This window comes from Castor canadensis, chromosome 7 (assembly GCF_047511655.1).
Source record: "Castor canadensis chromosome 7, mCasCan1.hap1v2, whole genome shotgun sequence".
Taxonomy (NCBI): Eukaryota; Metazoa; Chordata; class Mammalia; order Rodentia; family Castoridae; genus Castor; species Castor canadensis.
Genome location: NC_133392.1, coordinates 10,500,947 through 10,515,960, shown reverse-complemented (window position 1 = coordinate 10,515,960; position 15,014 = coordinate 10,500,947). Strand labels below are relative to the sequence as shown.

The window sequence follows — 15,014 nt, the reverse complement described above, 5'->3', positions numbered from 1 at the left end:
ATGATATAGGATGAGAGGAATGACACTCTGGAATATTTTTTCTGAATGGCACTTAATCTGAGAATCACAATACTGTTTCAAATGCTCTTTTAATCCTGAGAAGGGGGGAACCAAGTGAAACCAGCCATGGTATACAAGAAACCCCAAATTGAATACAGACAGAACAAATAAGTCTGGCTGCACTATAAATAAGAGAACATGGCACTGCTGAGGGAATGGGAAAGAAGCGAGTGAACCTAAGAACTGAAAATCTACGGCCACACACAAAGGAACTGTACAGCAATGCTGCGATCTAGTTAGCAAGTGTGTTTCTCAGAGGCTATGGACTAGTGATCTCAAGCTCTCGTATGCGTTTATCAGAACCAAACAAGTAAAGAAGCAAGTGGTAGATGAGCGGCTGGATCATTGTTGGAGAAGGAAGCCATAAATAGGAAAGAGGAAAGGCTGGAATAACCCCATGGTGTTGCATTGGAAGCTGGATTAGTAAGAACCAGGAGCATTTCATATATACAAAGATGCAGTAAATACAGAAGTACAACGCACATGTGTCGGGGGTTAACAATGTCATTCCAATTCCCAGCTCTGTCTGCCACTGGGGCAAAGAACACACATAGCACCCAAACATTGGCTTCTAAACATCATTCTCCAATAAAAGCAAGCAGGGCTCCTAGGAGAAATGATCGATTTCAGGGCTGAAGCTGGGAAAACACGAGTTGAGCCTAGAATGTCTTGAGCCAGAAAATAAGTGCTACAACAATAAATCAATTAGATGACACGTCTGAGCAAAAGTTTTCAATGCTAGCATTGGATCTTAACCCATAAAATTAAACCTAGGTATCTATAATGACAGAAATGATCAAATAATAAAGAAATGGAGGAGCAGGGACAGCTTTTCCCTACAGAAGAATTCTAAATGCATGCAGAAGAAAAGTGGGAAATCAAAAATTACCATTAGACAAACATCACAGTAGACATTGTTCAGGCAAGGTACACTGATGGAGGCTGAAATTAGGACAGTCACATCACAGAGAAAGTAGAATGGTGACCCCTGGGGGATGGGGGAAGGGGAATTTATTTAATGGGTACAGGGTTTTGTTGGGAAGATGAATGTGGTCTGTCTGGACAGGGTGGTAATAATAATCACACAATTTGAATGCACTTATTACCACAGAACTCTACACTAAAATGGTAAACTTTATGTTACATATATTCAACCACTACAAATCAGTTGACCATAAAAAAGAGCAACCACTAGTAGGAAATGACCTTATCATCAGTTCAATTTACTATGAAATGTTGACAGCATCACTATCTGTCATCTGGATGGTTCCATCCATCTCTTGGCTGCCTTTCTACCACCACCACCCCTGCAACATATTTTTTTCCTCACAGTACCCCCAAAGGAAGCTTCCAAGGGGTTAAACATGTTGGGTGCTGGTCAAGATATTTTTAACATGAATTTTCAGTACAAATAAAACTTTATTGCTCAAATTCATCCTTCTCTCATGGTTTCCCATAGAATAGGACAGGAAATGAATTCCTAAGTTAATATACTCAATATAACAGTTGTAATTTTTTCACCCCAGGAAATTCAGTCCATCCAATCAAGCTTTCTAACCTCTGTTCCCTGGGCTCCTAACAACACTTGGACCCTCTCTGCTCTTTTACCTGAAATATCTTTTCTTCACCTGCTCTCCCTTGTTCCTTCAATTACTGGAAACTTTTCCTTGTGTAAACCCTTCCCAACAGCCTCGAGACAGAGTTAGACTTATCTGGTCCTGGTCTTCCACGATTCTCCAAGAACATTGTTTGTGATGGTCCTGTAGCACTTATGACTTTATATTTCCAATGTTTGTTTGCACCAATGGCTCCCCAATGAGACTGAGCTCTGTGGAGACTGGGAGTCTTATCCAGCACACTGGACTGAGTCAGAAAGTATCTGCCTTCTAGCCAGTCATGCACAAGTGTTTGAGGCTTACCATTGGGCTGATGGTTGGGCTTTCAGCATCCCTACCCTGCTCCCCACATGCTCTCTCCATTCTGATCACAGGAGCTTTACTTTCCCCTTAGCTCAAGTTTCTTCAAAGTTTTACGTCCATATTTCAGTAGTACCAGTATCTATTTTCAGCCAGAATCTAGCTGAATCTGTTCAGGGACTAGCCCTAAGCCCCGGGTAGAAGCTGCACCCCTATTTACTTTTTGGCAAGGACTTATGATGTCCTCCTGGACCAGCCACTTGCAAAATGGGCCCTTTCTATCCCCCAGTTCTTTCCACCCCTCCCACCCCGCACCCCTCATTCTTCTGGAATAAACTAGAAATCAGGCTTTAATACTGAACTTTGCTGGTTCACTGTCTCCACAGAACAGGAAAGGGCTCCAGAAAAACTTCTAAATTAATCCAGTTAATTATCAGTGCAGTTATTTAATACACAGCAGAGCCATCCTTCAATATCAACTTATGTAAGGATAAGTAATCGTGATTATTTTCCATTCTCAATAAGAAAATCCTAGACTTGAACAAATTATCTTTTGAAAAAAATTATCCAGTGCCCACAATCTACAGCTCTTCTCCCCTTCCTCTGCCCTCCCTGAGCTGTGTAGCTATTGTGGGGTGCACATTGTGAAACACACTGGCATTTGTGAAAGCTTACGGTGTTTTGAAGAACAAGGAGGGAGGAGGACCCAGTCATTCACAGATTTGTATGAATTAATTAAGTCAGTTTGCATCCCTCCTGACTTATAACGGATTGAGACTGCCTGCACCAAGAGAATAGGGGCTCTATCCTGAAATGAGAAATGAGTGTAATAACTGCCTCCAAGATCTCTGAGAGGCCGGGGAAGCCTGGATAAAATGCCATACAATTCAGGAACCCAGTTACGTGGGATGCAGCAGTAGGAAGGTCAAGGTCCAAGGCCAGCCCCAGCAAAAGCCCAATACCCTATCTGAAAAATAAATTAAAGCAAAAAGAGCCAGGACATAGCTCAAGTAGTAGAGTACCCAGCAAGTGCAAGGCCCTGAGGCCAAATTCCAGTGCCACCCCTACACCCCCCCCCCCAATACATGAAGTGACAGTCAAGGAATTAGATTATGTCAACATTGAGTGGATGGGCACAGAAATTCCCAAGGAGTTCAAAAGACTAGAAATGAATGTGGGAAAGTCCCTCAGGCTAAAACCCAAGAAAAAAAAATTATTCCTCAAAATATAAAATCAAGAGGTACTGGAGTGGTAGAGAGCTTGCCTAGCAAGCTTGAGGCCCTGAGTTCAAACCCCAGTCAGTATATATAAAAATCAAGCTGCATTCTCATGCACAAGCTGGATTCCTTGTCACTGCAAAGATGAAAACTTCGCCCACAGTTCAGCAGACTCCTGAAGACAGGAGAGACGACAGGTGACAGACAAGCTTGGCTTATCCAATGCTTCTCACTTTGAGTGAAGGACTCTTTTTGTTGTGTGACTAGAGTTTTGAACTCAGGGCTTCACACTTACAAAGCAGGCGCTCTACCACTTGAACTACCCCTCCAGTCCATTTTGCTCTGGTTATTTTGGAGATGGCTCTCTTGAACTCTTTGCTGGAGCTGGCCTCCAACCATGACCCTCTGGATCTCAGCCTCCCAAGTAGCTAGGATTACAGGCGTGAGCCATTGGAGCCCAGGTAGGACTCATCTCTGATGTCAGAAAACTTCACCAACACCCTTCCTAATACTATTATATCTCTTGATTAAACATAAAATGTATATGAAAACATTGCCATTAATTCAGAACCTGATTTAGTCATGATTTTAAACCTGGAAACATCTATGTACATGTGTACATGAGCTTGGGTGCACGTGCAAGTTCAAAGACTCTTTTTACTCCCTCCACCACCTTCTCCAGGATGCCTCATAGAGACACACATGGTGGAAAATTCACCCAGTGATTTAAGAATGGAGGTGTCATCCTCACAGCAGCACATTCCATCTCCCACCTGCAACGCCTGCGAGGACCTTGCTTTGGAGAGAAACAGATGCTGTGATTTGCCATCTGAGAGGTGATGGTCAGGCAGTTTCACTGCGTGCTGGCACACCAGAGTAGAGAAGTCCCTGGGGCTATCCCTCAACAGTTCCCAGCTTGGGCACTGAAAACAAGCTGCTGCTAGCCTGAGAGCTGCTCTCTTCTTCCCTCAGACACATCATCATTTTGTTAGCTGTGCAGTTTGCTATGGGATAGGACAGAGTGAGTCTTCTGAGAGCATCTAGTCCCTGGAATGTGTGAGGTAAGTTGCCCGTTCACAGAGCACCCTGCTCCCCAAACCTTACCAGATGAAAAGTTTTGGAGACCTTGCTCAGAACAAGGCAGAGATCACTGGTCACCTGGGGCAGAGCCTTGACCCAAAGAATCTGAGCCTCAGCCTCACCTGAAGCGTCTCTATAAAAGAAAGCTCTTGACTTCTTCTTAAGCTGCCTGGTGGGCACACAGACATTCTTTATTTCTTACTCATGCTATAAGTGCTCTCTTGTGTTTGATATTTGATTTTTCAATTTTTCTTTAAAAGGACTAGAAGAACAACCAAAATATCATAACCAAGAAAGGGAAAGATGTCTGTAAATTCTAACGTAATTGCACAAAGGCAGAGTTAGTAAAACCCAGTAAATCATAATGAATAAAACTGATTCTGAAAACAGCTGTCTGCTTTGTTCAAATATCAGAGTGAGTGCTTTGCATATGGAGGTGTATTTTGGACTGCATAGCAACCCTTCAGCGGGCTAGGAAGCTGGCCAGGAGTAAATGAAAGCTAGATTTTTGTTCTTATTCTATAGCTCAGTTTTCTCTTCTGTGACATGCTGATAGGAATCCCTTCACCAGTGGGGTTTTTCCTTTTTACAAAAATGAAATTATACAAAGCACACATGGGAAATGTACAAAAAGTTATAGTTTCATTACCAGGGATAGGCAAGAGTTCTCAGAGTGGTGGTGAGGGCATACTGATCACCGATGTTAGTTGTTACTACTTTTATTTTTAGACTCAGAAACCTGGGTCTTCACTGCTCACCTCAGAGCTACTACTGAGTCATAATTCCTAGGGTTGGGATCTGACCATGCACCTTTAAAACTCTTCAGATTTTCTACTCAGGACACAGTAATATGAATGGATTTACTCTCTTGTGTGAAGTAACCAAAACCCCGGAAAAAAACACATGCACCAACAATTATCATGACATTATGCATCACGCAATGAAGAAGACTGATCACTGAGAAACAGAAAGCAAACAAGGCAGGCCGTACAACTGCCTTGAGAGAATTTGTAGGGTGTGGCACAAAGAGGGGAAACTGAGGCAGAGCTTTACAGACTCCAAAGTTGAGAATACAAAGCTGAAAGTATGGGAAGACCAAAACAGCCAGACTTCAGAGGACAGAATACTAGAGAGGAGTGAGCTGCATAGAGAGCTAATCCCAGGGATCACAGAGGCCCTTGTCAAGGATGCTACAGAGAACTAACCAGAAAGCTACCCAGGACCAGAAGAAGAACCATATGAAAGGATCAGAGGAAGGATGCCTGGCACTCTACTCACACAGAATCAGGAACAGCATAAGCTCCCACCAGTCTATCTGCAAATCTCATAATTCATGAGTCATTAGAGGACTCAGGAAGGGGGTGGGGAAGAATTAGCCCTAGAATGAGGCCTGCTCTGGCCTAGCCTAACAAATCATTCACATAAGACTCCAAAGAGTTGCAGTTTCCAAGTAGCTGCATCCTAGAACAAAGGTCACAGTGTTTGTGGTAACAAAAATCCTCAGCACCTAATGCCTGGCAACCAACCAAAGATTACCAGGCATGCAGAGAGGGAAAAAAATCCATGAAGAGAATAATCAATCAGTGAAAACTGACCCAGAACTGACACCGATGCTAGAATTAGCAGAAAAAAGACATCAAATCAGTTATTGTAACTTTTTGAATATGAAATACAGTTAAGTAGAGACATGAAAGTTAATTTTTAAGTCCCAAATTGAACATCTATAGGTGAAAACAGTATTAGATGTGACTTATGGCTGATAAGAAAAATCGGTGAACTTGAAGTTATCATAGCAGAAACAATCCCAAAGGAAACCACATGGTGAAAAAGTTAAATAAGTAAGTGACACATTAGTAAGCTATGGGACAATTTCACATCTAGTTTATATATAATTGGAGTCCCCAAAGGAGATATAGATAGAAAAATAACTGAAGAGTAACTAAAATTTATAAACTTAATAAAATTATAAACCCACAAAACAGGAAACTCAATAAATCACACAAAGAAGAAACATGAAGAAAGGCCCACCCAAACTCAACACAAGCAAATTGACCAAGATGAGTGATAAAGAGAAAACTGGAGAAACAAACATGTTACCTACCGAAGAATGAAAAACTAAGAGTGGCAGCAGATTTATAACTGGAAATAATGCAAGCAAAAAGACAATGAAGCAACATCTCTAAAGTACTTAAAAAAAAAAATCTGACCAGGTGCTGGTGATTCACTGATGTAATCCTAGCTACTCAGGAGGCAGAGATCAGGAGGATTGAGGTCAAGGCCAGTCTGGGCAAAAAGTGAGACCCTTTCTTAGAAAAAAAAAAAAAAAAAAGAATGTATCTCTCAATCTGAAACTCTATATTGGCAAAAATATCTTTCAAAATAAAGGTAGCAACAAAATAAATTACATAGGATTAGATTAGAACACAAAGCATAAAATACTCATGAACATTTGATCTTGATATAGGTGAATGATTGAGTAACAGGGAATAGTAGACAAATCTTCCATATGAAGAATTCCAAATAGGTTATGCAAACACCATCTATCTATTCAAGGAAATAAGCATAACTCTCTCATTGAGTGTGGACTGCATGAGTGATTTCCTTGCAAAGGGTACATACAGTATTGGGGGGACAGGGGGACTTTGCCATAGATAAACTGACACACACTACCTCAACCAGGTGATTAAGGTCAAAATCAACAGTGAGAATTCACGTTGATGGCTCGTGACCTTGACCCTTAACCTCCTTGTTTTTCTCCTACAACTCCATAACTCTAGTCTAATTATGAGACAAACATCAGGAAAATCCATAGCTGATCAACATACCTCAAAACCTTGATTTTCCTTGTTCTTTATGGCCCCTGAAAACTGTCAAGAAAACATGGTGGGTAACTATATAACAGTGTCTTGGATGTGCTTTTGGAATAGAAAAAAGATATTAGGTAAAAAAAAAATAAAGATCAGTTGCAGGTTGCAGAAATATAAATAAATTGCAGAATTCAATTAATACTGGCTCATTACTTGGGATGCTGCTAGGCTAACAACAGAGGAGCTGCACGTGGGAGTCTTGAGAACTCTCTTACTATCTTTGAAATTTTCTATTATTGTCAAATTACTGTAAAATCAAAATTGGGGGCAGAGCACTGGTGGTTCACAGCTGTAATCCTGGCTACTCAGGAGGCAGAGATCAGGAGGATTGCAGTTCAAAGCCAGCCCCAGGCAAACAATTCACGAGACCCTATCTCGAAAAAACCCTTCACAAAAATGGGCTGGCAGAATGACTCAAGTGATAGAGCACCTGCTTAGCAAGCGTGAGGCCATCAATCCCAATCCTACCCAGTAGCACACAAAAAAAGGTTTTTTTAAATAAAATAAAACTTGGGCTAGCAGAGTGGCTCAAGCAGTCGAGTGCCTGCCTAGCAAGTGTGAGGCCCTGAGTTCAAACTCCAGTATGACCAAAAAAAAAATGAAGATAAAAATTTATCTTAAAACAAAGACAGCATGGTACTGGCACAAAAACAGACATGAAGACCAGTGGAACAGAATAGAGGATCCAGATATGAAGCCACACAACTATAAGCAACTTATCTTTGACAAAGGAGCTAAAAATATACAATGGAGAAATAGCAGCCTCTTCAACAAAAACTGCTGGGAAAACTGGTTAGCAGTCTGCAAAAAACTGAAACTAGATCCATGTATATCACCCTATACCAAGATTAACTCAAAATGGATCAAGGATCTTAATATCAGACCCCAAACTCTTAAGTTGATACAAGAAAGAGTAGGAAATACTCTGGAGTTAGTAGGTATAGGTAAGAACTTTCTCAATGAAACCCCAGCAGCACAGCAACTAAGAGATAGCATAGATAAATGGGACCTCATAAAACTAAAAAGCTTCTGTTCATCAAAAGAAATGGTCTCTAAACTGAACAGAACACCCACAGAGTGGGAGAAAATATTTGCCAACTATTCATCAGACAAAGGACTGATAACCAGAATATACAGGGAACTTAAAAAACTAAATTCTCCCAAAACTAATGAACCAATAAAGAAATGGGCACGTGAACTAAACAGAACTTTCTCATAAGAAGAAATTCAAATGGCCAGAAAACACATGAAAAAATGCTCACCATCTCTAGCAATAAAGGAAATGCAAATTAAAACCACACTAAGATTCCACCTCACCCCTGTTAGAATAGCCATCATCAGCAACACCACCAACAACAGGTGTTGGCGAGGATGCGGGGAAAAAGGAACCCTCTTACACTGCTGGTGGGAATGTAGACTAGTACAACCACTCTGGAAAAAAATTTGGAGGCTACTTAAAAAGCTAGACATCGATCTACCATTTGATCCAGCAATACCACTCTTGGGGATATACCCAAAAGACTGTTACTCCAGAGGCACCTGCACACCCACGTTTATTGCGGCACTATTCACAATAGCCAAGTTATGGAAACAGCCAAGATGCCCCAGCACTGACGAATGGATTAAGAAAATGTGGTATCTATACACAATGGAATTTTATGCAGCCATGAAGAAGAACGAAATGTTATCATTCGCTGGTAAATGGATGGAATTGGAGAACATCATTCTGAGTGAGGTTAGCCTGGCTCAAAAAACCAAAAATCGTATGTTCTCCCTCATATGTGGACATTAGATCAAGGACAAACACAACAATGGGATTGGACTTTGAGCACATGATAAAAGCGAGAGCACACAAGGGAGGGGTGAGGATAGGTAAGACACCTAAAAAATTAGCTAGCATTTGTTGCCCTTAACGCAGAGAAACTAAAGCAGATACCTTAAAGCAACTGAGGCCAATAGGAAAAGGGGAACAGGAACTAGAGAAAAGGTTAGATCAAAAAGAATTAACCTAGAAGGTAACACCCACGCACAGGAAATCAATGTGAGTCAATGCCCTGTATAGCTATCCTTATCTCAACCAGCAAAAACCCTTGTTCCTTCCTATTATTGCTTATACTCTCTCTACAACAAAATTAGAGATAAGGGCAAAATAGTTTCTGCTGGGTATTGAGTGGGGGGAGAGGGAGGGGGCGGAGTGGGTGGTAAGGGAGGGGGTGGGGGCAGGGGGGAGAAATGAACCAAGCCTTGTATGCACATATGAATAATAAAAGAAAAATAAAAAAAAAACCCCAAAAAAAAATTTATCTTAAAACAAAGACAGTGGCAGACACACAAAAGCTGAAAGAATGAGTTTCCAGCAGCTTCACACAATTCAGAGGTATCCTTCAGACGGATGGAAGATGATACCAGACAAAAATACAAATGTACAGAAAGGAATCCAGATGATAACAAATGACTCCTGCATGCGCAAATACCTACGATTTTCTTATTATTCAGATACCCTTAAAAGATAACTGACTCTCAGTTCTACCAAGATGAGGCAGCCCCGTTCTTCCCTGAAACTCCCTTTACAACTCAAAAATCCTGGCCATAGGTCCAACCAGAAAAGGAAGAACAAAACAAGCCCAAAGCAAGCAGAAGAAAAAAAAAGAACAAAGTCCAGAAATCATTAAGGTGGAAAACAGGGAATCACATAAAAAAGGCAATGAGCAAAAAGCTAGGTCTTTGTTGTTTCAGTGCTGTGGCTCGAACCCAGGGCCTCTTGCACACCAGGCAAGCGCTCTACCTCTGAGCTACATCCCCCGACACAAAGCTAGTTCTTTAATAAGGAGTCAATAAAGTTTACAAACCTCTCACAACACTGAAAAGATAAAAGGAGAGGAAACACAAACCTCCAATACCAGGATCACTGCAGACCCATTAAAAAGGAAATAAGAGAAGTGACAGGTGATGTTTATAACCACAACTTGGACGATTTAGAGGAAATAGAGCAATTCCTTGAAAATCTCCAACTACAGCTCAACCAAGATGAAATAGACAACAGGAATAGATCTATGACAAATTAATCCAGAACGAGCCATCACCATACATCTATCAGAAGTGACAGCACCAAAAGCTGGCAAGACATGGAGAAATCGAGGCATTCAGATAGAAGCAGAAGGAAAGTTTTGTATTTTGACTGTCAATATCCTTGGTGTGATATTCTCTGACAGTCTGAGTGTGCGTGTGCTTTGTTGTTTGGTTTTTGTTTTCACATTAATGGTGGGAAGACAATGGTAGAGCCACTCTGGAAAAAGTTTCCAATTTTTTATAAAATCAAACATGTCATTGCTATATGACCTAGCAATTGTAGTCTTGGGCATTTATTTCGTGCACACAACTTGCACACAAATGTTCACAACAGCGTGTATAATTTTCCACCCAGTGAGTGAATGGTTAAGTGAACTGTGGTACATCTCTTCCACGGACTATTACTCAGCACTAAAAAGGAATGAGCTACTGAGGCACATGATGACTTAGATGAACCCCTAAGGACAGGTGCTAGATAAAAATAAATAAATAAACAAATAAATGAAAGCCAGCCTCTGAAGGTTATATACTACATAAGCCCACTTATAAAACATTCCTGACATGATAAAATTATAGAAGTGGAGAACAAATTAATAGGGGCAGGGTGGCAGGCCCAGAGAGAAGGAAGAGGGTATGACTATAAAAAGGCAACAGAGCCAGCCCGGGCAAATAGTTTTTGAGACCCAGTTCAAAAAAAAAAAAAAAAAACCTTGACAAAAAAAGGTCTGGTGGAGTGGCTCAAAGCGAAGGCCCTGAGTTCAAGCCCCAGTACCGCAAAAAAAAAGCAACAGAGGCCAGGAGTGGTGGTAAGCACCTGCAATCCCAGTACTGAGGCAGGCCTGGGTTACAGGCTGAAGCAGGAGGATTGTGAGTTCAAGACCACATCTCAAAAGAAACACATAAAGAAAGACCAGGGCATTTGACTGTATTGATGTGGATATCACTGCTGTGATATTCTCTTACGGTTTTGAATGTTTGAGGGGGTGTGTGTTGTTTCTTTTTTGAGACAGGGTCTCACTATATAACCCAGGCCTCATACAATCCACCTGCCTCCATCTCCCCTGTGCTGGGATTACAGATGTACACTACCACACCCAGAAACCCTTACAGTCTTGAAAGATGTCGCCATTGAAAAAATTGGGGTAAATTATATATGTAAACTATATTATTTCTTACAATTGCATGTGAATCTACAATTATCTCAAAATAAAAAATTTAAATATGAAATAAAAATACACAATAGACCTAAATGTAAAATCTAAAACTATAAAACTTCTCTAAGAAAACCTGTTTGACCTGTGTCTTAGTCTGTTCATGTTGCTATAACAAAATGGCATAAACTGAGTGTCCTATAAATTCATTTTTCACCATTCTGGAGACTGACAAGTACAAGATCAAAGTGCTGGCAGACTGTGTGTGTGGTGAGGGCACCCTCCCTGGACAGCCATCTTCTCACCACGACCTCACAAGGGGGACGAGGCAGGGACTCCCTTGGGTCTCTCTTATAACACGAGAATCCCACTCATGAGGTGTCTGCCCCAAAACCTCATCACCTCCCAACATCTGGCCTCTTTCTACCACGCCTTGAGGGTTAGGGTGTCCACGTCTGAATTTAGGGTGGACATAAACTTACAATGCACCCTGAGTTGGATGCACAATTCTAAGTTTGCCAGTGAAAAGAACAAAAACTACGAATCGGACTTCATCAGAAGCAAAACTTGAGCTCCCCAAGGGACTGTAATGGAAGGCACACTGCTGTCAAAGTCAACAATAAGAAAACCACCTAATTTTTCAAATGAGCAAGAGAGTCAGACATGTCACCAAAGGTGATATAATGAAACTCACAAGAAAGATGCCCAGTGTCATAGCTGTTACAGAGTCAGAAGTCAATGCCAGAGTGAGGAGCACTGCCTCACAGACTGGCTAGATTAAAAAGACTGACCACTCCAAGTGTTGGCAAGGACACAGGAGGACCTCACCTCTCCCCTGTGCTGTTTGGGAAGTACTACGACAAGAATGGGGCAGTTTGCTAAGAATTAAACATATGCCTGCAACACACTCAGCTGCTTCCCTTCCAGTACTTACTCCACACAAAAGGAAGTGCACGTCTGTACCATGACTTGCTCAGGAATGTCTATACAGCTTTATTTATAAAAGCCCCAAATTGGAAACAGCCTACTTACTGTTCATTGGCAGATAGATGGATAAAAAAATCGTGGTTCTCCACAGAATGGAATGAAAAGAAAGGAATTATTGATCCACACAACAACGTGGACTGATCTCAGTAGTTATACCAAATGAAAAGAGTCAGCAAGAGGCCAGGCACCGGTGGCTCACACCTGTAATCCTAGCTACTTGGGAGGCTGAGGTCCAGAGGATCGTGGTTCAAGGCCAGCCCGGACAAATAGTTCATGAGACCCCATCTTCAAAAGAACCAGAGCAAGGCCAGAGTATGGTCTAAGGGTTCAAGTGGTAGAGCACCTGCTTTTTTGAAGCCCTGAGTTCAAACCCTAGACCCACCAAAAAAAAAAGTCATTAAAAGAAAAAAGACACATGCCATATGATTCCATTTATATAAAACTCTAAAAATGCAAATGAATTCACAGCAACTGAAGGCAGATCAAGGGTTAGCAGTGGGAGAACAGGAAGGATGGAAGGAAGGAATTAGAGAAGACACAAAGAAGGTTCTAGAAGGATGGCTATGCTGTAGTGATGGATTCAAGGATGTAAACATATGTCAAACATTAAATCACACACATTAAGTGTGGATGATTCATTTGGTAATCAATTATAACTCAATAAATCTGGTTAGAAAAAAGTTTTTTCATTGAAGAATTGTTAGTGTTCAGACACATTGGGCTTATTATATTTAAATAAATTTTACAATGTTAAACACTTCTCAGTTTTTATCTTTGGTATGGTAAATATTGATAGATACCCTTAGAGGAAAGTTCTTAGAAGTTCTCAGCTTTTAAGAGTATAAGGACTCAGGCAGGGCGCAGTGCCTTACGTCTATAATCCCAGCTACTCTGGAAGCAGAGATGAAAAGAATCACGTTTCAAGGCCAGACCAGGCAAAAAGTTAGCAAGGCCCCCATCTCAATCAACGAACCAGGCTTGGAGTGTGGGTCGTGTGTAATACTAGCGATGTAGGAGGCATAGGTAAGAGGATCAACTCCCAGGCTGGCCTCAGGCAAAAAGTGAGAGCAGCGATCTGAAAAACAACTAAAGCAAAAGGGCTGAGAGGCTCAGGTGGCAGAGCTCCTGCCTAGCAAGCATGAGGTCCTGAGTTCAAAACCCAGTACCACAAAATATAAAAAAATAAGGGCTCCTCCAACAAAAAGTTTGAGAACTACTGTCCTCAAGAAAGGAAATCTGCCATTTTTTAATGGTGTCAGCAGAAGAGTGACAGAAGGGATCTCCCAGCCCTTGTCTAACCATTCTGTCACCCATCTCCTGACGTCCACATAAGAGTAGGGAACCCATCCTCTCCTGCAGTAAAAAGGAGCCACTTGGGTCGGGCCTGGTGGTGCTCCCCTATAAATTCCAGCACTTGGAAGTCTGAGGAAGGAGGATTGCAATTTTGAGGTCAACCTAGGCTATATAGTCATAAAAAGAAAGACCCTGTCTTTTAGAGAGAGAGAGAGAGAGAGAAAGAGAGAGAGAGAGAGAGAAAAAGTGAGAGAAGACTACTTATAGCTCTTGATCAAAAGTTCCAGCTTTCTTGAGGGCAAACTAGGAGCCTGGTTTCTGGAAAGTTTTCCCCACTGCTTCCTGCCCAGACCACCATGAATGACATGGGTATCATTCATCAGCCACGGCAGCTTTAGGTGTTACTGAGACCCCAAAGATAAGACACCTGAGCAAAGCCTCTCCTGGGTTGGGAGCCTGACATGCCAGCATCTTCCCCGCCCCTCAGTGGGACAGTCCTCCTCCATGACTGGCCCTGGACAAAAGACAGGGCCAGTCTCCTGAACAGGTAACTCCAGCGGGCTCAGAGCACAGGCTTACCTGGCCCAAAAAAAACAGGCGCAGTGGGGTGTTGCCTCAGAGGGTAAAGCGCTCCCAGATAAGCCAGCACCTAACAAAGAGCGCTGTGTCCCCTGGAGTGCTGAGGCGGTACCCTGGGCAAAGAATGGGTTGGATGCTGGAGGAAGCATCTATGATTGCTACAAGATTGCTTAAACCAAGTGGCTCTTGGGCATCTCTGAGATGTGCCAGCCGCCGGATGTCCCACCTGGTCCTGGGGCTTAGGCCAGTCCCACCTAAGCCTTCCCTGGGAGGGGAAGTCGTTGAAGAGGAATTTGGCTCTATGAAAACTCACTGCACCTGAACCCAGGCCGTGGTCAGAGAAAGACAATCATAAGCAAGTGGAGCTATGAAGGGGGGGTGTCTGCCTCCGTGGACCCCGCCTGCAAGTCCCCTAACTCTGCTGCCAGGCAGCAGCAGGAGGCCCAGTGACACAGCCTTGCCCAGTGGGCCGATGAGAGGGTGGGGAGGGTGGAACAGCATAGGAAGTGAGAACAGTTACCTAAGGGAGGGTGGCTTGTTTTGAGGACTGTGGTTCCCAAATTGTGGTCTTGTCAGGTGCCAGCAACAGTCTCTGGAAACTTGTTAGAAGCATCCGTCCTTAGAGTCCTGCAGACCTGTGGTGTCCCAGTCCCAGGACCTGCCTACTATCAGTGCTCCACCAGCCCTCAGCTCACGCAGGAGCAATGGCCACACGTTGAACTCTCCCGAAGAGCTTTAAATCTAAGACAGAGATGACTGGTCTCACCACGGAGATTCTGATTTCATTGATTGACT

General features: G+C 42.4%; 1 non-coding gene across 1 annotated transcript; it reads right to left on the bottom strand.

The window, feature by feature from the left end:
- Positions 1 to 9,868: 9,868 nt before the first annotated feature.
- On the bottom strand, positions 9,869 to 9,939 carry Trnat-ggu (transfer RNA threonine (anticodon GGU)). The gene has a single exon. It is a non-coding gene; the product is annotated as a tRNA-Thr (tRNA).
- Between the last annotated feature and the right edge of the window lie 5,075 nt (positions 9,940 to 15,014).